Below are 26,224 nucleotides of genomic sequence, written 5' to 3' on the forward strand. Positions count from 1 at the left end.
TATCCCCACCTGCCCAGTTCCCTTATTAGGCTGAGACACTTTAACTAAATTATCTGCTTCCCTGACTATTCCTGGACTACAGCTGCATCTCATTGCCACCTTTCTTCCCAATCCAAAGCCTCCTTTGTGTCCTCCTCTTATATCCCCCCACCTTAATCTACAAGTAGAAGATACCTGTACTCCCTCCTTGGCAACCAATCATGCACCCTTTACCATCTCATTAAAACCTAATCACCCTTATCTCGCTCAATGCCAAGATCCCATCCCACAGCATGCTTTGAAAGGATTAAAGCCTGTTATCATTTGCCTGCTACAGCCTGGCCTTTTAAAGCCTATAAACTCTCCTTACAATTCCCGCATTTTACCTGTCCTAAAACCAGACAAGCCTTACAAGTTAGTTCAGGATCTATGCCTTATCAACCAAATTGTTTTGCCTATGCACGCCATGGTGCCAAACCCATATACTCTCCTATCCTCAATACCTCCCTCCACAATCCACTATTCTGTTCTGGATCTTAAACATGCTTTCTTTACCATTCCTTTGCACCCTTCATCCCAGCCTCTCTTCGCTTTCACTTGGACTGACCCTGACACCCATCAGGCTCAGCAAATTACCTGGGCTGTACTGCCGCAAAACTTCACAGACAGCCCCCATTACTTCAGTGAAGCCCAGATTTCTTCCTTATCTGTTACCTATCTCAGCATAATTCTCATAAAAACACACGTGCTCTCCCTGCTGGTCGTGTCTGACTAATCTCTCAAACCCTAGCCCCTTCTACAAAATAACAACTCCTTTCCTTCCTCGGCATGGTTGGATACTTTTGCCTTTGGATACCTGGTTTTGCCATCCTAACAAAACCATTATATAAACTCACAAAAGGAAACCTAGCTGATCCCATAGATCCTAAATCCTTTCCCCATTCCTCTTTCTATTCCTTGAAGACAGCTTCAGAGACTGCCCCCACCCTAGATCTCGCTGACTCATCCCAACCCTTTTCATTACACACAGCTGAAGTGCAGGGCTGTGTGGTCAGAATTCTTACACAAGGACATGGATTGCGTCCTTTTTGTCCAAACAACTTGTTCTTACTGTTTTAGGCTGGCCATGATGTCTCCGTGCAGCAGCTGCTGCTGCCCTAATACTTTCAGAGGCCCTCAAAATCACAAATTATGCTCAACTTACTCTCTACAGCTCTCATAATTTCCAAAATCTATTTTCTTCGTCACACGTGATGCATATACTTTCTGCTCCCCGGCTCCTTCAGCTGTACTCACTCTTTTTTGAGTCTCCCACAATTACCATTGTTCCTGGCCCGGACTTCAATCTGGCCTCCCACATTATTCCTGATACCACACCTGACCCTCATGACTGCATCTCTCTGATCCACCTGACGTTCACCCCATTTCCCCACATTTCCTTCTTCCCTGTTTCTCACCCTGATCACACTTGGTTTATTGATGGCAGTTCCACCAGTCCTACTCGCCACACACCAGCAAAGGCAGGCTATGCTATAGTACAAGCCACTAGCCCGCCTCTTAGAACCTCTCATTTCCTTTCCATCATGGAAATCTATCCTCAAGGAAATAACTTCTCAGTGTTCCATCTACTATTCTACTACTCCTCAGGGATTATTCCGGCCCCCCTCCCTTCCCCACACATCAAGCTCAGGGATTTGCCCCCACCTAGGACTGGCAAATTAGCTTTACTCAAGATGCCCCGAGTCAGGAAACTAAAATACCTCTTGGTCTAGATAGACACTTTCACTGGATAGGTACAGGCCTTTCACACAGGGTCTAAGAAGGCCACCACGGTCATTTCTTCCCTTCTGTCAGACATAATTGCTCGGTTTGGCCTTCCCACCTCTATACAGTCAGATATCAGACCGGCCTTTATTAGTCAAATCAGGCAAGTATTTTTTCAGGCTCTTAGTATTCAGTGAAACCTTTATATCCCTTACGGTCCTCAGTCTTCAGGAAAGAGAACAGACTAATGGTCTTTTAAAAACACGCCTCACCAAGCTCAGCCACCAACTTAGAAAGGACTGGACAATACTTTTACCACTTTCCCTTCTCAGAATTCAGGCCTGTCCTTGGGATGCTACAAGGTACAGCCCATTTGAGCTCCTGTATAGATGCTCCTTTTTGTTAGGCCCCAGTCTCATTCCAGACACCAGACCAACTTGGACTGTGCCCCAAAAAACTTGTCATCTCTACTATCTTCTGTCTAGTCATACTCCTATTCACCATTCTCAACTACTCATACATGCCCTGCTCTTGTTTACACTGCCAGTTTACACTGTTTCTCCAAGCCATCACAGCTGATACCTCCTGGTGCTATCCCCAAACTGCCACTCTTAACTCTTAAAGTAAATAAATAATCTTTGCTGGCAAGGCTATGCTGAACCTCTTTAGGCACTCTCTAATTAGATGTGCCAGGTCCTCCCAATTCTTAGTCCTTTAATACCTGTTTTTCTCCTTCTCTTATTCCGTTTAGTTTTTCAATTCATACAAAACTGTATCCAGGCCATCACCAATAATTCTAAATGACAAATGTTTCTTCTAACAACCCCACAATATCACCCCTTACCACAAAATCTTCCTTCAGCTTAATCTCTCCCACTCTAGGTTCCCACACCACCCCTAATCCCACTCAAAGCAGCCCTGAGAAACATCGCCCATTGTCTCTCCATACCACCCCCAAAAAATTTTCACCATCCCAACACTTTAGCACTATTTCATTTTATTTTTCTTATTAATATAAGAAGACAGGAATGTCAGGCCTCTGAGCCCAAGCTAAGCCATCATATCCCCTGTGACCTGCACTCAGCAGATCTGGCTGTGAGGTCCTTTCTCCTGTCCCGTCTCTTCAGGATGTATATATCTACATCTATATTTGTATCTGTATCTATATCTATCTATCTATCTATCTATCTATCTATCTATCTATCTATCTATATATATATATATATATTTTTTTTTTGCAGTGGAGCAAGAGAGACGAATACCTAACCTGAGTTACAAGATAAATGAAACAAGACTGCAGTGATGAGGAGCAACTGAGATTCTCCTTTACCTCCCACATCCAATGTATGTGCTTCACAGAAAAATGACAAAAATAACAAATCCACAAAATACAACAGCTAGAATTACAAGATCCATTCATCCAAGAGTGGTAGAAGGCAGGAAGGAAAGGTGAGAGGGTAAATGTCCCAAGGAGAAAAACAAAATATTCAAATCAGTCCAGGCATAGAGAAAATAGCTGCAGAAAAACCTTTGGTCCTTTCAGACTCAATGGTGGTAAAATTCCACACACTGGGCCGGGCGCGGTGGCTCACTCCTGTAATCCCAGCACTTTGGGAGGCCAAGGCGCATGCATCACCTGAGGTCAGGAGTTCGAGACTAGCCTGGCCAACATGGTGAAACCCTGTCTCTACCAAAAATGCAAAAACTAGCTGGGCATGGTTACGGGTGCCCGTAATCCCAGCTACGCAGGAGATTGAGGCAGGAGAATTGCCTGAACCTGGGAGGTAGAAGTTGCGATGAGCCGAGATTGCGCCACTGCACTCTAGCCTGAATGACAGAGCAAGACTCCATCTCAAAAAATAAATAAATAAATAAATCCACACATTGGTGCCAGGAAGATCCTGCCTTACAGGCACCAGAGACAAACATTCCAATTCCTCAGAGAGAAGAGAATAGAAAGAGGGCCCTTGGCAGAGTGGGTCCTGCCTTCCCTGGCAGGGGGAGGTGAACAGGGAAAAGAGCTGCCACAGTCTCCTCCAATCCCACCCATCTCCTTTGGATGTCAGGCAACTCAGTGGCCTGCAGCAGCCTTCAGTTTGGCAGGATATAGATGTGATGGGAACTTCTCTGCAGAATTTGAGCTGCTCAGGACAGACTGAAGGTAGACTGCCTTGTGGAAGAGTCTGTTGCTTAACAAGACCACCAGGGAGAAGAGGCACAACTGGAAGAGGCTGATAATATATGAGGGCTGCAGTGCTGTGAGAAAAGCCAAGGGCAAACCAAATCCAAAGTAGTAAGGCCAATTCCTTTCTATGTGAGACAACTGCTGATGCATTTCAATTCCTTTATTGAACCAAGGATATTCGAAGTGGTACAGTGAGAGAGAAGTGACATATGCAAGAGACTAACCAGCTGACTAACAAGACGGATGGGAAAGAGATTCACAAACATTCCCTGAATCAGGAAAAGAGCCTACAGCAAAAGGGCGAAGACCATGTCAGCAATTCCCACTAGGGAAGGGGTGAAGCTTTCTCCCTGATACTTCAAATGCCAGGTCAACTGTATCCTGGAATCAAGTGGCATTCCCAACTTTGCAAAGCACAAACCAGTGGAGCACCCAAAGAACGCTAGAAATTGACGTGAGGAAGAATTCCAGCCATGAGCAAACATCTCCAGGTAATGATCAATAAATCAGTCACCAATAAATCGGGCTATTACTGACTGAAGCACAGGAATAAACACCCCATAAAACAAGAGGAGATTGAAGCCCATTCCAAGGGCAACACTGGAAAATTCTGCTAACAATACGTGATTCACTTTCTTGCTTCCGCTCTATACTCTGGGCTGTTTTCTGTGCTAAGAGGCTACTTGCCCTTCTGGGCGCAGTGGTCCTGGCCCTGGGAGCACCCTGGCGGGTCTGGTGGCCAGGGATGGAGGAGCTTATCGGGGCAGTGGTGGGCGAGGGGACTGGCCAGAGACCTGGTGGTGGAGATGCGAGTCCTTCATAATGAGAGATTTGGGGGCAATTCTCTCTCCTCTGTGTAGTCGATAGTATGGGTGGTGAAGAGATGGCTTACTGACTGTGTCAAACCTTTCTCCAGGACCTTGATAGGGGAATCAAAGACTCCATCTGGGGTGTTTTTACCGTCTCAAAACTAGATGCTCAAATCCAACAATAGGGAGAGGCACAACGTTGAAGAAAGGCAAGTAGTGTCCTAGTCCAGAGAAGGGCCCAGGGTATGCATTATTTCTTAAGGCAATTGCATAGCAAAGATTTTATTAGGATTTGGAATGTATTCACCTATTTTTGCCACATTGCCAAATGTTGCTATTCTGATAGCGATGCCTACCTAGAGGAGTTGTTGGGGTGAAATAAATGGTACATGAGCCAAATTAAAACATATTTCTTAACTAGTGATCAGATCTAGATAAACTCAATTTGGTGAGAATTTTTAACTTTGTAGTAATTTACTTCAACTCTTAAGTAATTCATAGAGGTGAGGTGTTTATACAGTAAATTATACAAATGAACATTTGTAAAGTGAAATAAAATAGAATCTGATGAAAACTAATCCTTAGATATCAACAAAATATATTTTTATTATTTACAAAACCAATTTTTAAAAATAAAATACCTGATACAATTTATGCTATGATATGAAAAGAAAATTTGGTTCCTTATTTTTTCCTGGAACTATAATCATTATTAAATTCATATAAAATATTTAACAATAAACAAAGAACATAGTAGATTAGAAGCATCATTTTAATCTAATAATTCAATAAGGTTGTAAGAACATAAAATCTTACGTATCGGGAGAAGTCATTTAACTTTCTACGTCTTTTCTTTCCCATTTAAGTTAATATTATTGACATATTCACAAGGTTGTTGAAAGGCATGAGTAATATAAAAATTGTAAAGTAGATTAGAAATATAAAGTGCTATGTAAATGCTTGAAGATGGCTATGCTTCTGTGAAGAAAGCCCAAATTTCTGTTTATTTTATCAATACAAAATGAAACAATCTCATATTACTTGAGTGTTATGACAGAGAAATCAAAAGGAAATTCTTTACATAATGAAGAAATAGGTGACTTAAAATGAATGATGACATGAAATTTACATATTTCAGCTCTTACCTGACCTTTTCATATTATCTAAAATCTTTCCCTACAATAAATGGCTACTTAGTCATCTAGAAAATCAAATTTATTTGGACCAAATACTTTGTAATAAAACTGTCCCATAAACTAAACTGTCCTCTGAAGAAACTATTCATGGAAAGAAATATAAATATGAGTTGAAATATTGTCCTTGGGGGAATAATTTAAACTTATCCAGATAATTATTGTATTGATCTTTGCAAAAAAACCCTTTAGTCTGTTGGCCCAGTGTGTGACCCTAGCTGACTCCTTTAATGCTGAGCCTCAGCTTCCACAATTTCAAAGCAAGGAGAATGGTAAAACCTGCCTTAAACCTCACAAGGTAATTGGAATGTGATTAGATATGTGGGTGTTTGTTTAACATATTTCATGTATGTTTACATGTAAAGAATAAATATGCTGAAAAACTAGGCTCTCACTGCTTTATTATTTTGACTTTGAATCTCTCAAGAAAAGAAAAGTATCAAGTTGTTGCATTTACCTTACTTGCTCCCTCTCTCCAGGGACAAAAATTCAGAATAGAGAAATTTAATTAACAGACATATTTTAATTATTCTTTGTTTAGTTTTTTAAGGAAAAAAAAACAAAGAGTTAACTTGTAGACATAGATTTATATAATAAAACATTAAAGCCTCCTGAGAGCCTACCAACTTTGATGATATGTTGCAAACTGTGCAAACATTATACTTAGTTTTTAACTAGTTTGTCTCTCCTGAGATTTAGTCACATACATTGGCACACCCAAGTCCTGTTTGATTTTGCCTCCCTTAACCATACCCATAAGTGCTAGATGTGGGTCTTTATGAACTAACCACAGTAAATTTGAATTTTTGGTATGTATCTCAGTAGATATAAATTAATAAATGTATATTTATTAAATGTTATTTATTAAATTAATAAACATATATTTCCTGAGTGAGCATTCTTTAGAAAATTTAATTCAATTTATTCAAACAATATAAAGGGATAGAAAACAAAGAAAAGAATAATCCTAGGACTGTGGATTTAGAAGCAACCACTGTTAAGTTGGTGTGTGTATGTGTGTGTGTGTATATACGTGTGTGTGTTTGTGCATATATGTGGGTAGTATATAATAAATAAAATAATGCATTATTTTATTTGTACAAAAATTAGATTATCTTATAGGTGTTGCTCTGTAACTTACTTTTTTCATTTAATCGCTTATAAATCTGTTTGTCTTTCTATCATCTACCTATTTGTCTTCATGATCACCTTTTACAACTACTCTTCCCATCCAAACTTCTACAGTGGGGTGTAGTAAGAAACAGTAGACAACAAACCTATGAATGCCAATTCTCAAAGCCCAGGACAAGAAACAGGTATCAGGAAAGTTTGTCATCAGAGAGCAAGACCTGAACCAGCAAGCTCAAGGTTGGGGGAACACTGTGGTCCAGTGAAGAGAGTATAGTAAGAATAAGAGCAGCTCAGTGGTAGCTGATCAAGAGAGGGGTGTGTGTGTGTGTGTGTGTGTGTGTGTGTGTGTGTGTGTGTGTGTGGTGTGTGTGTGTGTGTGTGTGTGTGTGTGTGTGTGTGTGTGTGTGTGTTTTATTAAACATAGAAAATTGGGTAGAAACCCAATTATCAAAATTTAAATCTGAGGCCGTATGCAAAGCAGAGAGGGGAAGAAAGACATTCAGATTCAGGAACAAGGAGGAACTCTAACAAAGAAAGTTGACATTCTCCTATTTCCTCAGATATATGAAGCTCTTCCTCATGCAAAGCTTTCAAATATGCTTTTTCTTCTATCTAAATATATTCCTCCTGCCATTTCTTAGTTGACTTTCTCATTCTCCATCAGATACTTTCCTCAGAGGAGCCTTCCAGGTTTATGTAAGCTAAATTAGGTCCCCCTCACATCCTTTATTACCAGTTAGTTTTGATGCATAACAAAATAACCCAAATTTAGTAGCTTAAATAAAAGCTATTTCACTCACAATTATGTGTATCAGTATTTTGGCCTGGGTTCAGCTGTATGGTTCTTCTGCTGGTCTCAGCTGGGCTCACTCTTATCTCTATGGTCAGACACAGGTTCTGAGATCAGTTGGCAGTTTGGCTTCGACCTGGCTGGTCCTGAATGGCCTGATTCACATATTTGGGGGTTGGCTGTCTGAAAAATGGGACATTTTAATTCTCCTCTATAGTCTCGTGGTAGTTTCAAATTCAACATATGGCAAAAGAGAAATTCTCAATATGCAAATACTTCTCAAGTCTTTGCTTGTATCATATTGCTAAAGACTTACTGGCCAAAGTAAGGTATATGATTCACCTAAGTGAAAATTAGACTTTATCTCTATATGATATGATCTGCAGTGTCCTATTATAAGAGCATGAATACAGAAAGAGGAAGTATTTGTGGCTATTTCTACAATCTACTAAACACTCTCTCATAATATCCTAAAATTTTTTCTCATAGTACTAATATTTGTGCCTTATTTGCCTAATTATTCTTAAATTATATTTCTACTACTAGACTATAGGACTATGAATATTATATAGACGGAAACCATTTTTATTTTTCCCAAAACTATTTTAAGTGCCAAGCTAAGGGTCTGCCTGATAGCAAGCCCTTTGTAATTCATTACTGAATAGATGCATAAATGAATCAGAATTGGGACATAAAATTCGGGTTTGAATTCTAGCATTGGTATCCCAGTCATGAGTCTCAGAGTGCTGCATCACAGATGCATGACTATTTCTTTCCTATGATTATTTAGTTTATATAAGAGAAAAATTCACTCATTCTTGTTTAATCCATTTGTATTTTTTTACAGTGGAATATGAATCATAACTGATAGGTAAAGGAATATGTAACAAATAGATTTGTAAGAACTATAATATCAAACATCTTTTTTGTTGTATGACTATTTAGGCTATAACACAGTTGTGGGCTACTGAAACAACAAGTTGGAAATAATCATACAGATATGACACCAATAAAATTAGGTTTTTCCTACTAAAATAGTTGTCTATACTTGCATTTAAAATACTTTATTAATCCCTTTTTATTTTATCATCATCAGAGCTAGGAATGAAGTTTCTGCTGCATTAATATTGTAGGTTCCATTTATTAGCCCACTGAGATTTTTTGAGATGAAGCTTCTAATTTTGTGTATCCTGTCTGGTTTTAATAGCTAGATTATTTTAACAATGACTTTTTTCCTACATCATAATATTTTTAATAAGAAACGGATATGTGGATGTTTCTAAGATATTAGTTTCATTTCTTTTTAAAAAAATATATTTCAAAATAACAGTAGATTCTTCTATAACCTACCCATATAGGGCATCTACTCAAATGGGTGACTTGTTTATATGCACCAATAGTCCTGTGGTCTCAGTTATTTCTCAGGACAACTGCAATCCATATAACCAACATGGCTTTAACCAACACGAAAACAGAATTCAGTTAAAATCTCATTTGTCAGCAGTCTTTTCTGTTACCTTATCTCAAATATATTTTTATGATTTGAAGATGAACCACTATAAGATGTATAGTTGCCAGCATTTTTACCAGAGACCTACCTAATAGCTCTAACATACTGTTTGCTTTTGATAGTCTTAGTACAAGTATATATTTATAAAAATCTCTTGAGTATTTGAGACCCTGAGTTATCCTTTTCAGTTCTATTTTGAGAAACACTTATTGTCCCTAGCCAAACTGCTTTACCTGCAGTTTTATTTTATTTTATTCACACCTCTATTTGGACATAAATATGACTAATATTAAATGTTTTTGTAAATTCTGATGAACATAGATGCAAAAATAAAATACTAGCAAACTAAATCCAACAGCACATTAAAAAGATAATACACCATGGCCAAGTGGACTTTATGCAAGGGATGCAAAGATGGTTCAATATATGCAAATCAATAAATGTGATACATCACATAAACAGAATCAAAGACAAATACCCCATGATCATCCCAATAGATGCAGAAAAAGCATTTGATGAAATTCAGCATCCATTTATAATAAAAACCCTCAACAAATCAGGCATAGAAGGAACATATATCAAAATAATGAAGGTCATATGTGGCAAATCCACAGTCGACGTTATACTAAAAAAGGAAAAGCTGAAGGCATTCATTCTAAAAACTGGAACAAGAAAAGGATGCCTGCTTTCACCACTGCATGCAACCTAGTACTGGAAATTCTAGCCAAAGCAATCAAGGAAAAAAAATGAAAGTCATCCAAATTGGAAAAGAGAAAGTAAAATTATTTTTCTTGGCTGATAATATGAGCTGACATCTAGAAAACCCTAAAGACTCCACAAAAAAACTTTCAGATTTGATAAATGAATACAGTAAAGTTTCAGAATACAAAATCAATGTAGAAAAATCAGTAGTATTTCTAAAAACAAATAATCTTGCTGAGAAAGAAATCAAGAAGGCAATCCCATTTACAACTGCTACAAAATAAAAATAAAATACCTATGAATACACTTAACTCAGAAGGTAAAAGATCTCTACAAAGGAAACTATAAAACAATGATGAAAGAAATTGTAGATGACACAAACAAATGAAAAAACATCCCATGCTCATGGATTGGAAGATTCAAAGTCATTAAAATAACCATACTGCCCTCAAAAATCTACAGATTGAATGCCATCTCCATCAAAATAAGAATGTAGTTTTCACAGAATTAGAAGAAACAATCCTAACAATTACATGGAACCAAAAAAGAGTCTGAATAGACAAAGCTAAAAGAACAAAGCTAGAAGCATCACATTATCTGACTTCATTTATACTACATGGCTATAGTAACCCAAACAGCATGATACTGATATAAAAATAGACACATAGGTCAATGGAATAAAGAAGCCATAACTAAAGCCACATATCTACAGCCAACTCGTATTTGACAAAGTCGACAAGAACATACACGGCAGAAAGCACACTCTTTTCAATAAACAGTGCTGAGAAAATAGGATTGCCATATACAGATGCGTAAAACTGGACCCGTCTCTCAGTATATGCAAAAATCAACTAAAGATAAGACTTACAAGTAAGTTTTTGGCTAATAAATTTAACGATAAAAACACTAGAAGGAAACCTGGAGAAAACTCTTCTGGACATCCGTCTAGGCAAAGAATTCATGACTAATACTTCAAAAGCACAAGTAACAAACACAAAAATAAGCAAATGGGTCTTAATCAAACTAAAAAACTTCTGTACAGCCAAAGAAACAATCAACAGAGTGAACAAAAAATCTGCAGAATGGAAGAAAATATTTGTAAACTGCACATCTGAATAAGGACTGATATCCAGAGTTTACAAGGAACTTGATCAACTCAATAAAAACAAAAATAACTCCATTAAAAAGCAGGCAAAGACATTAAGATACATTCAATAAAAGTCATACAGATGACCAACAAGCGTATGAAAAAAATGACTAACCTTACTAATCATCAGAGAAATGCAAATCAAAGCCACAATGGGATATCATCTTACACCACTCAGAATGGCTATTATTAAAAAGACAAAAAGTAAATTTTGGCAAGGATGCTGAGAAAAGGGAACACTTATTCACAGTTGGTAGGAATGTAAATAGTACAACTGCTATGGAAAACAACTGCTATGGAGATTTCTTAAAGGACTAAAAATAGAACTACCATTTTATCCAGCAATTCCACCTTGGGTATCTACCCAAAGGAAAATAAATCATTATATCAAAAAGACACTCACACTCTTATGCTTATTGCAGCACTATTCAAAATAGCAAAGATATTGGCTAAAGAAAATGCGATATATATATATATATATATGCACACAGTAGAATGCTATTGAGACATAAACAAGAATGAAATTATATCTTTTGCAGCTACATGGATAGAAATGGAGGCCATTATCTTAAGTGAAACAACTCAAAGAAAGTCAAATACCACATGTTCTTATTTATAAGTGAGAGCTAAATAATGTGGATACGTGGACACACACTAAAAGCCCTGACATCACCACTACACAATATATTCATGTAACAAAATCATACTTGTACCCCATAAATTTACACACATAAAGTAAAATAGAATAAGAAACATCAAAGTACAAATTGCTCATTTTATCCGTTCAATTAATGTGCTCCTTTCTAGATGACACTATCTTTTAAGTTGTATAATTATCAAAGCAAATTGAAGTACATTTTGTTCGTGCAGGATATTTGATTTTTAATACAATTTACATTGGATGAGAATTATATACACCATATACAATGAAGATAAAAGTTTGAAATATATATTATCCTGACTTTTCAGTTAACCAGAAAACATGCTGATACAGCTTGGTATGAAAGGGCTCTAAATACCAGGACCTTACAATACAACGGAGTCTCTACCCATTGCCCACTTTCTTTGCTCTGGATTTCAAGTCTTTTTACTTGTTTTTACTTGTTTGTGATTCTTCCTTGAATAAGAGGGATAGACAAAAAATGACATGCTTAATAATGGAGGCAGGGCTTAATCTCAGTTTGGAATAAGGAGAACATATAAGGAGGAGACTCCACAAGAAAAAAAAAAAAGAGAGAAATAGAATAGGTTCAGAATTTCTGGAAAAGACATGAACTATTCTAGTCAATATAAATGAATTAGGATACTTTAATACTTTTTCCAAGGACAAGAAAATTAGGAATGAGTTGACTCTGCTGCATACAGGAATTGAAGAGATAGGAGATGGGGAAAGGATAACTTTATTTATCAAAGAGAGGGGAAAAGCAAGCCTAGCAATGGAGTCCCTATCGATGGGGCCAAGTGATTATGGCCAAGAATAAGAGGAAGTGGGATTAGATTGACTTAGAGAAGGGGAATGAGATCTTGCAGGGCCTCTATTCTAGTAAGAATCAGACTTCTCTGTGAGCTAGGAAGTCATAGGTGCTGCAACAGTGATGTGATTTATCTACATTTCTAAAAGAAAAATTCTAACTGTTGGTGTGAGAATAAGTTGTTTAAAAAATAAAACTATAAGACCATGACCCAAGAAACAGAACAGGGTTACAATTATACCAACTAAACTTCTGCCTCTGTTTTTAAATGTTTATAACGATTTTTCTTTTCGAGACAAAGTTTTTGTTCTTGTTGCCCAGGCTGGAGTGCAATGGCATGATCTCAGCTCACTGCAACCTCTGCCTCCTGGGTTCAAGAGATTCTCCTGCCTCAATCTCCTTAGTAGCTGGAATTACAGGTGCCCGCTACCACACCCAGCGAATTTTTGTATTTTTAGTAGAGACGGGTTTTCACCATATTAGGCAGGTTGGTCTCAAATGCCTGACCTTAGGTGATCCGCCTGCCTCAGCCTCCCAAAGTGCTACCTTTGACATACTGGTTCAAAGCCATTATCAGAAGGCCACCAATTCTGCTGTTACTGTATTGCCTTGCTTCCCACTCTAAAGCTATCCTCATATGGACTGATAACATGAGCTGTCCTTGGGATGCACCTATGGACATGCTCTAAATCTATTACTGCTTGCCTAAGTCCTGCTCAATGACTATCAGATTGAATTGGGAAGGGAGGGAAGAAGGAAGGAAGGAAGAAAGGAAGGAAGGAAGGAAGGAGGGAGGGAGGGAGGGAGGGAAGGAAGGACGGAAGAAAGGAAGGAAGGAACTAATGAAGAAAGAAAAAATGACAAAGGGAGGGAAAAAGAAAGGGCAACATGTGATAGTTGCCAATTAGTTCATCACTTACACAGAAAAATATATAAAATATGAGAAAATATAAGAAATATTTATTTTATACCATTTTATAATAGTTAAACCCATTTAATCATTTAAATTTTCTTTAAATTTTAGCTCAATATTATTAAATATTAAAAATAAAGTGTTTTATTTACATTTAACTCTAATTTGCAAATGGTCAAAAATATTTATTTGATTTTTAGTCAATGGAAGTTATACCTTTTATAGTAGTAGTGAATTAAGACTTGATAATTGAAGTGACTCATTTCCTTAAGAAATGAGGAACAGATGGCGATCTATCAGCTTGTTTCCCCTCCACCCAAGATACGGACATGGCTTCTGTTCAAGAAGAGCTGGCAACAATGTCTCCAAATGCAGGGTGACTGGTCATGAGGCCAGCCAGAGACCCAAGAGTGAACCCCGTCTATGTTCTTAGGGAGAGGTGCCGCAACAGACTCTGGGCCAGAGCTGGCAGGAGCATGTTTTCTCAGGTGTGTCTGTTTCATGGAGTCGCCACCCATCAAATCAGAATCTGATCTGCCTCAGGAACAAACTCTGTCATTCACCATAGGCTTCCACGGGTTCATTAAGTGGTGTGGGCCCTTCTCCTTCAAAATTGTAGGATGGTACCCCACAGAACCATCTTACCTCACTACATTCATAGGATCATTGCTTTCATTCTTGATTCAGGCACTTCCTTAGCCACAGCAGACCACCTGAAGTCTCTCCAGCTGCAGCTTCACTGGAAAGGTCCAAGTCTGCACCCAATTAGTAAGCCAGCAGTCCCAGAAACAGCAACAGGAGGAGGCCACAGAGCTTTACTCAGTGTTTTTATCACCATTTTTAAAACAACAGCTGCAGCAACAACTATTGCTTCTAATAGTGATATGAATAATAATTATACTTACAATGATGATAAATTACAAGAATTATAACTGTTGACATTTAGTTTATATATAGATTTATTATTTATAATATTCTACAATTTACTTTCAGTAACATATATATGTTAATTTACCGTAAACATCAAGACCCCAAAACACTTCACCTGATGAATGAATCTCACCTGTGGACCCATGACTACCCAACTGCCAGTGCAACCCTTTCACCACTCCACCCCCAGGCCTAGGATATGGGCAATATTCTGAGATGATGTCAGAGCCTGACATGCATATGATCTGTTGAGATCTTAGATCTTAGAGCTCTGCTCTGGTAAAATCAAAGGACAACTTCAAGACACACTCAGCTGTTCAGCTAAACTGCAGAAGGAGGAAATGTTTTTTCAACAGATCTATATTTATGTCACTTGCTTTCAGAGTATGAGGTTGTTTCAGGCACAGTATTTTGATTAAGTCTGTGTTGAAAATCATAAATAGCCTACAAATACCAAAAAGGAATGAAAAGAATTTGCCGACATGTGGAGTGCATTATACATGTTTTCAAATTTCTCCTCTGGTGAGAAATGAAAAATATAATGTTAGGTCTTGATTTTCTAAACTCAGTGCTCTGCCATTTCCCCAAATTATTCCAAGTCCTTCTGAGACACTTCAGAAGCCTTCTCTGGAGGGGATTATTCCCAGTGCTGAAGAGTACTAGATGGACAAGAACCTCACAGGAATCCTGCTTCTATTGTTGAAGTGTCACTCTCCAGGACCTTGTGGGACTAGGGGAGCTGTATGAGTCTTGTGTTCTATGGAGGTACCTGGACTTTGGAGTCAGGGAGAATTAATCCTGAGTCCCAGCCCAGCCACTTAGTGGATGTGGGGCTTTGGACAAATTCCTTGACCTAGAATGGTTATGTAAAGTATCTGAAAGAAAATACATAATGATACTGGATGCAAAAACAGCAGCAATTCTTCATTCCTCCTTGTATACATACATGCCCTTAGCCATGTACTTTTATAGCTCCCCTCAATACAGAATTTGTTTCCCAAAACTTCAATCTCATTGGCCTTATTTACTCTGGCAAATAGAAAGCTATGAACATGACAGTGTACCAGTTTGGGATCTAGAGACAAAAGTTCTTTTTCTTTCAGAACTCTGCCAACTCCACAGGAACAAACCAGTGTTAACCTGCTTGAGCATGAGATACCATGGGGAGGAAAACCAAAGCACCTCAGTTGACAGCCAGCTCACCACTAGAAGCAGAGCTACCTATTCAACTGGCAGCCAACCACATATGCCTGAAGGAGCCCAGCTGGGACCAGAAGAATGGCCCAGCTGAGCCCAGCTGAAACAGCTGATCAGCTCAATCATGAACTAATAAATTTTGGGGTGTTTGTTTATGCAGTAACAGCTAACTAATACATATACCCAGCGCAGATAGGATGTGAGGATTGAATGACAGACTGATTACTGTTTACCTGGCAAACAGAAGGCACCCTGTAGGTACTGACATTCTTCCCCCTTTTTTAAAGTTGTATCTCTTGTCAGATGGTGTTGAGTTATACAGAAATGGACGTAGACATGTATGCATGGGATTGGTGCTTAACGTCACATGGTCCCCATGCCACAGAAAGAACCACAGTCTGACCATTAGGACCAGGGCCATTACAAAATAAGAACTTTGCCTTTAATCTATTTCCTCTAAATTCCAGAGGTCAAGGCTGTGGATAAATCTGAAGACCTGGGCTCCCTTCTCTGGGGCCTTATGTCGTTTGTTCACTGTCTGAACTATGGAGGGGGGGATAGCTCACCCTGAAGCATTAGGTGGGAGAAAGTGTTCTGCCTGTGGACACTTCCTGCTTGCATCTCCCTTCTCTCTCTCTCTCTGCCCACTGTCTCTCCCACCCTTGGGCCTGAGGATAGATATTGGCTGGAAGAGGGTGTTCCCTTCTTTCCTCTGGCAGAAAAGGGAAATTAGGCCCTTCATGTCCCTGAAGTCAGAAGAGTCAGAGCCCCCAGAGCTGCACTTCAGTGTGGCAACTGCTGCCTACATGGGGCTACTGAGCACCTGCAATATGGCTGGTCTGCATTTGTGAAGTGATAGAAGCTTCAAATACAGAGTGATGTTGAAAGATTTAGTACCAAAAAACTCTTTATTAATAATATTACATCAATTCCATATTTATATAACATTTCGGATATATTGGGTTAAAGTATTAGAATTTTTTAAAAAAGAAATGAGAAACAAAAGAGTGAGTACTGGTTTTACATAGAGGTATGATCCTTCATATATTGAGCTGGGTTTTGTAGCATAACTGATGGCAAATTGATAAAACCACACTGCATTATTCCTGTAGATGCCTTGAGTAATGAAGGATTTTAATCACCAACACTTAGGTGGCACTTACAACTCCTTGAAAGGTAGCTTGTCCATATATAATTTCATTGGTTCGCAATTTCTTAACTTTGTAAAAAATGCTGCTCAACTGTGACCTGACTTCGTATGCTCAATTATATTTAGAAGCAAAATCAAGTTGAGATCATGGTGATCAAACCCCACTTGCTCTGAAACTTTCGCCAAAAGTCAAATCTACTATATTCATGATCCCCTGCCTAATCTGACCTTCATAGTTTACTCTTTCAGGATTCTTAATATCACTTGGTTGTATAAACTTTTAAGCTTATTTAAAGATACACTGATGCCTTATGAAAATGTGGTTTTCTGAAAGTATTTCATCTATTTTAATGATAAGAATATAATCTAGGGCCAAAGATAATTAAAGATTAACAAGACTCTTCCTCCATGCCTTTGGTTCAAGTCCTTTCATCATGTGAGTTGTTTCCATGGGGATTTTTCTATTTGTCCCTCTTAAATATGCCATGTAGTAATTTCTGCATCCAAATTTTAGTGAAAATTGTGCAGTGTAAATTGAGAAAAAAAAGGAAGGAGGAAATAGAGGAAAGAAGACAGGGTGAGGAGCGTGAGCTAGAGAATTTGAAGAGAAATTTAAATACTGATAATGTTTTGGTGAGAATGGTATACATTATTATGCTTATTCTCTGAAATATTTATCTGGAAAGTATACTATTTATTATTCAACTATTAGAGACAAAATGTACAACTTTGTGTGTTTTCTAAAGATATCTGTTTAATATATACAGGACCAACCAAATTCTTTCTCACTATTAATAATTGGCTTAAATGCATTTCTAAAACGTGTAAGTATGTATTTGAACCTGTTAGCATTTATTTCAGTAAAAACCTTAAGAAATTTCAGGTGCATCAACCATTCACCTAAATTTGTAGTTCTGGAATAGCTGTTGGGTTTTCTAACATGTTTTCTAATATTATTCCTAAATAACTTATAATTTTTCCATTGACTATTTCACCATTTATCTATCTTGCAGCAGAGAAATTTTTGTAGACTAAAAGCTTTTAGTAAACAGCCAAAAAAGTTTCACGACTGCTCTGTTGCTATTGAGGCAGGATGTGAATAGGCTTTTTCTTAAAGGTTCGGTTGGAAACCCACAATCTCAAATTCCATTCATTACAGGCAATCAGTGTGTCCTTTGCTGCCACTCTGCATCGTCTGCTCAATCAGGGCATTGGTTGATAGCAGTAGGCAGCAAAGCTGCCCGGGCTTAAGCTGATAGCAAGAAAATGAAATGAAGTGTTCATGGCAATTATCAGAACAAGCCAAGATTAGAGGAAAAAATATAGCCAGAATGAAAAGATAAACATTTCTTTGATTTGAAATACCTAGTCAATTAAAGCTAAAATTGCAGGTAGGTTTTTGTTTGATTGTTTTAGTTTTGCTCTGAAATATTCAGAATATTGACTTAATATTCATGTTTATTTTATTAGTGAAGATTTACATTTGTATAATAATATGATGGGAAATGAAGTTTTATGCTGCATTTGAATTTTAAGGAAGCATAAAATGACCAAACAGTGGACAACAACATTCTGTATACAAGAGCATTTGAGTAGTTAAAAAAAAAATCATTAAAAGATAGTCTGTATTCACTGCACACCCTAGGGCGGCAACATGACATTGTGCCAAGTATTCAAAGTTAAAGCGAGGAGACCTGTATTCTGATTCTGGATCTGGCAATTGCAAAACTCATATGATCACTGATAAATCATGATATATATTTTAACCTTAGCTTTTACATCTTGAAAATGAGACTTAAAAATGAATACTACCCTATTTACCTTACACAGTAGTGAGAAGATTGAATGACAAAATGTGAGTGAAAGACACTAATATATTTTAAGGTTCCACACACACTATGGTAAACTCTAAGGTATAAACTCTTTTTTTATGCCATCTTTACTATACATAGTAAAACTCATAGAGCAAATCACTACCTACAAACATAATTTTGGAAAGAAACATTGTAATTACCTAACTATAATATAAAGATTAAATAAAAGTAAAATAATTAAGTAATACATGTTTCAGTACATAAATGTCAGAAAACATTTCTAGAAGACTTTATAAATGAACTTATATGTATACAACTCTGTGTAAGATTACTGAGAAAGGCCCGGCACGGTGGCTCATGCCTATAATTCCAGCACTTTGGGAGGCTGAGGCTGGTGGATCACCTGAGGTCAGGAGTTCAAGACCAGACTGGTCAACATGGCGAAACCCCGTCTATACTAAAAAATAAAAAATTAGCCATGTGCCTGTAATCCCAGCTACCCAGCAGGCTGAGGCAGGAGAATCGCTGGAACCCAGGAGGCAGAGGCTGCAATGAGCTGAGTTCGTGCCACTGCACCCCAGCCTGGGTAACGGAGACAGACTCCATCTCAAAAAAAAAAAAAGATTACTGGAAAAATTATAGCTATAAATGCAGACTGACACAGCGAGGTTGTATAGGTTATTCCAAAATCACAGGCAGTGCTGTTTGCATTGATGTGATTTTATAAAGTGATGAAAGATCCTTGCAAACTTTTAAACCAAGAAAATATATCCCTCTCTTTATTTGCAAGTGTTCAGCAATCCTAAAAAATTCCACATGCATCAAATGGAATAAAAATAAGTTGAATTTATTTGTAATGTAACATAAGTCTCTAGACTAAAATGTAACATAACAAATGGTATAAAAATAAGTTAACTCTGTTTGTAATGTAACATAAGTCTCTAGGCTAAAATGGTTTTAAACAGGCTTTTCATTACATAAAAATTTGGTGGGACATTCCAAATTTGTTCAGGGTATGACCTAATTCAGTATTGTGCAGGTATATTGAAAATAATTGTAGGTTGTCTAATATATCTGACCACCACCGAGTGAATCAGTAAATTTGATTATCAATCATTTGACAATCAAAAACATACTTATTTTGCAAATGCCTCCTCTGGATATAACCACTGCCATAGAAAATTATGGGTCTTCAGAACAATAAAAATATCCAAATTACTGTTTTCCCCAATAATAAGTCTAAAGTATAGAAACCTATCAATCATGTTTTTATAATGATAGATGGTTCATTTTACTCCACATTTGATTGAAATGCCAGTTAAATGCATGTGGAAAATTCATTAAATCTTCTTTTTATTTTTGGCCATCGACCATCATAAACTGCCAATTTTATAGAATCATCCAACTCTATAGTACCTCAGATTCTTCAGATTCTATTTGTTCTATATGTAATTCACTATTCTCACAAAATCTTATTGTATAATTATTATATGATATATGTCAGCGAATGCGCCTCCTCTGACCCTGCATTCTCTGGTATTCCTGTTTCTAATCAACATCTGTTAATTCAATAACTTTATTACTGTTTATATTAGAACTACCCTCTCCATGTCCATTTAGACTGTACATGTTCAGGTTCTCATCATTCTTCAAATACACTTTTGCAATAATTTCTTCCTAAATGGTGATTGTTTCAAATATTTGTCTAAGAATGCCACTGTCTTCTTTAATCTTTTCCATTTCAGGATAGAGTCAGTTTGTATTGCTAGGCATTCAAATGACTCCAAGATAGCTATTTTGTCCATACACTATATAGATATTTGGCAGGATTCCTCTTGCATTCTAATTCTTTTTGATAAAAGAAGGAAGAAGAGGAGGAGGAAGAGGAGGGAGGAAGAGAAAGAAAAAGAGAAGGAGAGGCAGCAGCAGCAGCTTACAATTCCTAGCATACTTTTATTTGGTTTGTACTTCTGTACCTTTGCTCAAAATGCTGTTTATGTGAAAATTTCTACCCAAATCTATTTCTACTCTATTTTAGATTTGCCTCTAATGAAAATCAATTCATCTTTCATAGCACAGAGGTCTTAGTCCATTCAGGTTGCCATCAAGAATACCACAGACTAGGTGGCTTATAAACAACAGAAATTTATCTGTCACAGTTATGGAGGCTGGGAAGTCTAAAAACAGGGTGATGATAGATTCAGTATCTTGTGAGGGCTGGGCACACTTTTTGGTTCACAGATGGCCATCCTTTTGCTGTGTCCTCACATGGCTGAAGGGATGAGGCAACTTTCTGGGATATTTTTTATAAGGGCACTCATCTCATTCATGAAAGCTCAACCTTTATAAATGACCTAGTCACCACCGAAAGGCCTCATCTCCAAACACTGTTACATTGGGAGTAGATTTTAACATACACATTTGGGGGAGTCACACAAGTTCTTTGGTTTCCCGATGCATATAAAAGTTATGTTTAAGCCATAATGTAGCCTATTAAGTGTGCAATAGCAGTATGTCTAAAAAACAATGTACATACTTACATTTATAAATAATTTATTGCTAAAAATGCTGGCAATCATCTGAGCCCCCAATGAGTTGTAACCTTTTTGCTGGTAGAGGGTGTTGCTTCTTTGCTGATGCCTGCTCACTGATCAGGGTGGTGGTGGCTGAAGATTGAGGTGATGTAGCAGTGGGTTCCTTAAAATAAGACAACAATGAAGTTTGCTGTATCAATTGACTCTTCATTTCGCAAAAGATTGCTCGCTAGCATGTGATGCTGTTTGAAAGCCTTTTAAAAATTTTTATTTATTTATTTATTTATTTGAGATGGAGTCTTGCTCTGTCACCAGGCTGGAGTGCAGTGATGCGATCTTGGCTCACTGCGACCTCTGCCTCCCAGGTTCAAGCAATTCCCCTGTCTCAGCCTCCCGAGTAGCTAGGATTACAGGCAAGCACCATCATGCCTGGCAATTTTTTTTTTTTTTTTGTATTTCAGTAGAGATGGGGTTTCACCATGTTGGCCAAGATGGTCTCGATCTCCTGACATCATGATCCACCTGCCTCGGCCTCCCAAAGTGCTGGGATGACAGGCGTGAGCCACCGTGCCTGGCCTGTTAGCCTTTTACCCACAGTGGAACTTGTCTGAAAATTGGAGTCAATCCTCTCAAACTCTGCCACTGCTTATCAACTAAGTTTATTATTCTATATCCATTATTGTAATTTCAACAATGTTCACAGCATCTTCACCAAGAGTAGTTTCTATCTCATGAAATTAGTTTATTTGCTTATTCACAAGAAACAATTCCTCATCTATTCCAGTTCTATCATGAGTTTGTAGCAATTCCGTCACTTCAAGTTCCACTAGTTCTCTTGTTATTTCCATGACATCTGCAGTTACTTCTTTCTTGAACATCTAAAAGTCATCCATGAGGGTCAGAATCAACTTCTTTCGAACTCCTGTTAATGTTGATCTTTTGATTTCCTTTCATAAATCATGAATGTTCTTAATGGTATATGCAATGGTGAATCCTCTTCAGAAAGTTTTCAGTTCTTTTTGCCCAGATACATCAGAGGAATCACTATCTATGGCAGCTGTAGTCTTATAAAATGCATTTCTTCAATAATGAGACTTGAAAGTTGAAATTACTCTTTGATCCATGGGCTATAGAATGGATATTGTGTTAATAGGCATCAAAATAACATCAATTTCCTTGTGTATCTCCTTCAGAGCTCTTGGGTGCCTAGATGCATTGTCAATGAGCAGTAATATTTTGAAATGAATCTTTTTTCTGAGCAGTAGATCTCAACAATATGCTTAAAATATTTAGTAAACCATGCTATAAACAGCTGTGCTCTCATCCAGGCTTTGTCAGACCCAGGATTTGGGGAATAGTAAATGAAGACGGGCTTCCACTTAAAGTCACTGGATACATTAGCACGGAACACAAGAGTCAGCCTGTCCTTTGAAACTTCAAAGCTAGGCATTGACTTCTCTCTGTGAAAGGCCTATATGGCACTTTCTTCCAATAAAGCCTATGTATTTTACATTGAAAACCTGTTTAGTGTATCCACCTTCATCAACAACCTTAGCTAAATCTTCTGCATAACTTGCTGCAATTTCTATGTCAGCACTTGCTGCTTCACCTTGGACTTCTAAGTTACGGAAATTCTCTGACAGCTTCAAACTTTTCTTCTGCAGCTTCATCAACTCTTTCAGCCTTCATAGAATTGAGGGTTAGGGTCTTGCTCCAGATTATGTTCTGACTTAAGGAAATGCTATGGCTGGTTTTGTCTTCTATTCAGTCCACTGAAACTTTCTTTGTATCAGGAATAAGGCAGTTTTTCTTTCTTATCATTCATGTGTTCACTGGAGTAGCAATTTCAACTTCCTCCAAGAACCATTTCTTTGTGTTCATGACTTAGTGAGGAAAATATGCCAAAAACTGAGAGAGGCTCAAAACTAGGCCTCTTGTACCAAGAGGCTTATATCTTTCTCACTAAGTTTAACCGTTTCTAGCTTTTAATTTAAAGTGAGAAATGTGTGACTCTTTCTTTCACTTGAGCACTTAGAAGACATTGAAGGGTTACTATCTGACCCAGTTTCACTATTGTGTCTCAGGGAATAGACAGGAAGGGAGATGGGGGAAGGTCTGGTTGTTGGAGCAGTCAAAATACACATAAAATGTATATATTAAGTTTGCTGTCTTATTAATAAATTACTGTCTTTTGGGGAGGTTTGTGATGCCCCAAGACAATTATAATAGTATCATAAAAATACCTGATTATATATCACCATAGCAGATACAATAATAATGAAACAGTCTTAAATATTGGGCTAATTACTAAATGTGACACATAGACATGAAGTGAGCATTTGCTGTTGGAAAATGGCACTGATAGACTTACTCGATGCAAGATTACCAGAAACTTTCTGTTTCTAAAAAATATGATACCTGAAGTGCAATAAAATCAACACAATAAAATGAAATTTGCCTCTGCTTTTTTACTCATGCATTTTCTCTTTTGGTTTAACTTGTTAAAGACTAATCAATAATTATTTCTTACTCATCTCAATCAATTTTTTAAAATCTATTTTAACAACCTATGAAGTCTAACATACTATGTAATTAGTAAATAGTTATTAAAATATATAAATGAATTTAAGCTGGTACGGTATAAGTTGGTAGGCCTTAAGATCTAGCAAAAGTATTTAGCTTTTTTTTTTTTTTTTTAAAAGTAAAGCGAGACTCACCAAGAAGCCAGAATGGTTTGCAGAGTACATGCAACTTCTCTAGGGTTTAAAATTTGACTGATGCCAATTGTATAATATTAATATTTCTTAAGAGTGATCTGATGACACTAAAAGCAAAAATGAGGTGCCTTTTCAATAAAGGTTGCCACTTATTAAATAGCTTGGGTCCTTTTTTTTTTTTTTTTTTTTGCTTAATCTGATTAAGTCATGCCTTGATAGTTCAGCAAAACCATTTGTTTTTATTTAGCTTTTTAAAAAATCAAATAATTATTGTATGTGAATACAGCCTCAGGGAAAACACACCAATACATTTTTGAGACAAAAAGTTATCTTTGTACTATAGCTATTGTGACATAAAATGGGCTGTCAGGGTTTGCCAAGAGCACTGTAGAAGGGTAGTGAGTCTATCAAGTCAAGATTTCCTCAATTCTCACTGAATTAAAATCATATCTCAAGTTATTTGCTTAATATTAATGTGGTACATTATGGAAACCAACGAACTATTTTAGCTGCAGTTTGTAACTATGTCAGATACATTACGTATTCATGAAAAATAATTACAATTTTTGTAAATTTGAAATTAATTTAGAGGTGGAAAAGCAGTAATCTTTTTATTCTTCATCATAAAGGGTTATGGCTGACATGCCTATAAGAAAAGTGCATACAAGAAAAACATAATAAATTTATTATGTGCACACATGTTCATGGAAGTCATACGAAACATAAAAATTCAAAGAAAGGACCAGATGGTTGATGCCTAAATACCCTCTTTATTGGAAGGGGATTTGAAGAGGGGGGTTGTAAATGAATGGACCTGAAGATTAGGCAATTGCTTGTAAATGATTTTCTTTGGGAATTGAATTGGGACCTGAGAACATGTAATCATTTGGGACAAAGTTCCTCTGGGCTTCACGTTTGGTGTTTAATTTTCAACCTCTTTCTCTTCGATGTAAATTTTAATTTTATCTAGTTTATGAAAGTTCATGGAAGGGATCAAAGACAATTGTGTTTCTCTTTAAAGTTCTGGTTTCTAGGTAGATAAGGGAACTTCAGAGTGGCCTTATCCTATGTTTTAGGAGAGACAAAAGATTGAGAGACTTGCAGGGTGGTCAAAGAGACCTTGAGGCTGTTTCTTTATTTCAGTCAGTCAAAGCGCAACATTGGGTGTATTGTTTTCTGAGTCCCAACACTCTATATATTGTCATCATCTCTGAATGAGAGTGTATTGGGGTCAGTATTTGTTATAAACTTTCTTGAATTTAGACTGATTTTTAAATTCTCTGTAAGAAAATTGGGTCTTTAAAATAAAAACATATTAGTCTTATTTGATTTGATATACATGTTTAATTATATCCTAGATTATTAAGTGTACAAATATTCATATATATTTATTTATAAGTATACATTTATTATATGATATATATTTATATACCATATACAGATATTATGTATATTATACATTTATATAGTTGTCTGTGTGTGTGTGTGTATATATATATATATATATATATATATATATATGCAACTATCTAGCTGCTTAGCTAGCTATAATTTTTGAGAATTCCCAGGACTTAAAGAAAAGGATTACTAATTTGCTTATTGTTTTAGTTAGACATATCAGTTTGAATTTTTTGAAACTTAGTACATGCACTAATTTAGTATTATAATTACATGAAAAAGAGGAGGAAGAGTGGGATGCAGAAGAGGAGAAGGAGGAGAAAAGAAATAAAAAGGAAGAGAAAACTTTGGGAAGCCAAGGCAGGTGGATCACCTGAGGTCAGGAGTTCGAGACCAGCCTGATCAATATGAAGAAACCCCATCTCTACTAAAAATACAAAATTAGCTGGGTGTGGTGGCATGTGCCTGTAATCCCAGCTACTCGGGAGGCTGAGGCAGGAGAACCGCTTTAACCCTGGAGGCAGAGGTTGTGATGAGCCAAGATTGCACCATTGCACTCCAGCCTGGGCAACAAGAGAGAAACTCTGTCTCAAAAAATAAATAAATAAAAAAGGAAGAGAAAGGGCAAATGAGGAGAAGAAATGTAAGAAAGGGTGGGTGTAAGGATGGAATGAACTTGAAAAGAGAAAGGAATAGAAAATGTAAAATACAAGGGAACAGGCTTGACTTGAATTGTTGCTAGCTCAGAGTTCACTTTATCATTATTTACAAAACTGTATGTGTGTATTGGAAAAAAAAAAAACAAAACCAGAGAAACAGAAAGTATAAAAGATAAAAGAGAAGAGAAAAGATAATCTACTCAGAGTTTTGAGAAAAGATAATCTACTCA

The 26,224-nt window shown here is 37.0% G+C and overlaps 1 pseudogene; it reads right to left on the minus strand.

Annotated features, from left to right (window-relative positions):
* Window positions 1-3,814: 3,814 nt before the first annotated feature.
* On the minus strand, window positions 3,815-22,890 carry LOC116480107 (etoposide-induced protein 2.4 homolog; annotated as a pseudogene).
* Window positions 22,891-26,224: the final 3,334 nt, after the last annotated feature.

The sequence above is a fragment of the Hylobates moloch genome, unplaced genomic scaffold (genome assembly GCF_009828535.3).
Source record: "Hylobates moloch isolate HMO894 unplaced genomic scaffold, HMol_V3 SCAFFOLD_13, whole genome shotgun sequence".
In the NCBI taxonomy this organism is placed as follows: domain Eukaryota; kingdom Metazoa; phylum Chordata; class Mammalia; order Primates; family Hylobatidae; genus Hylobates; species Hylobates moloch.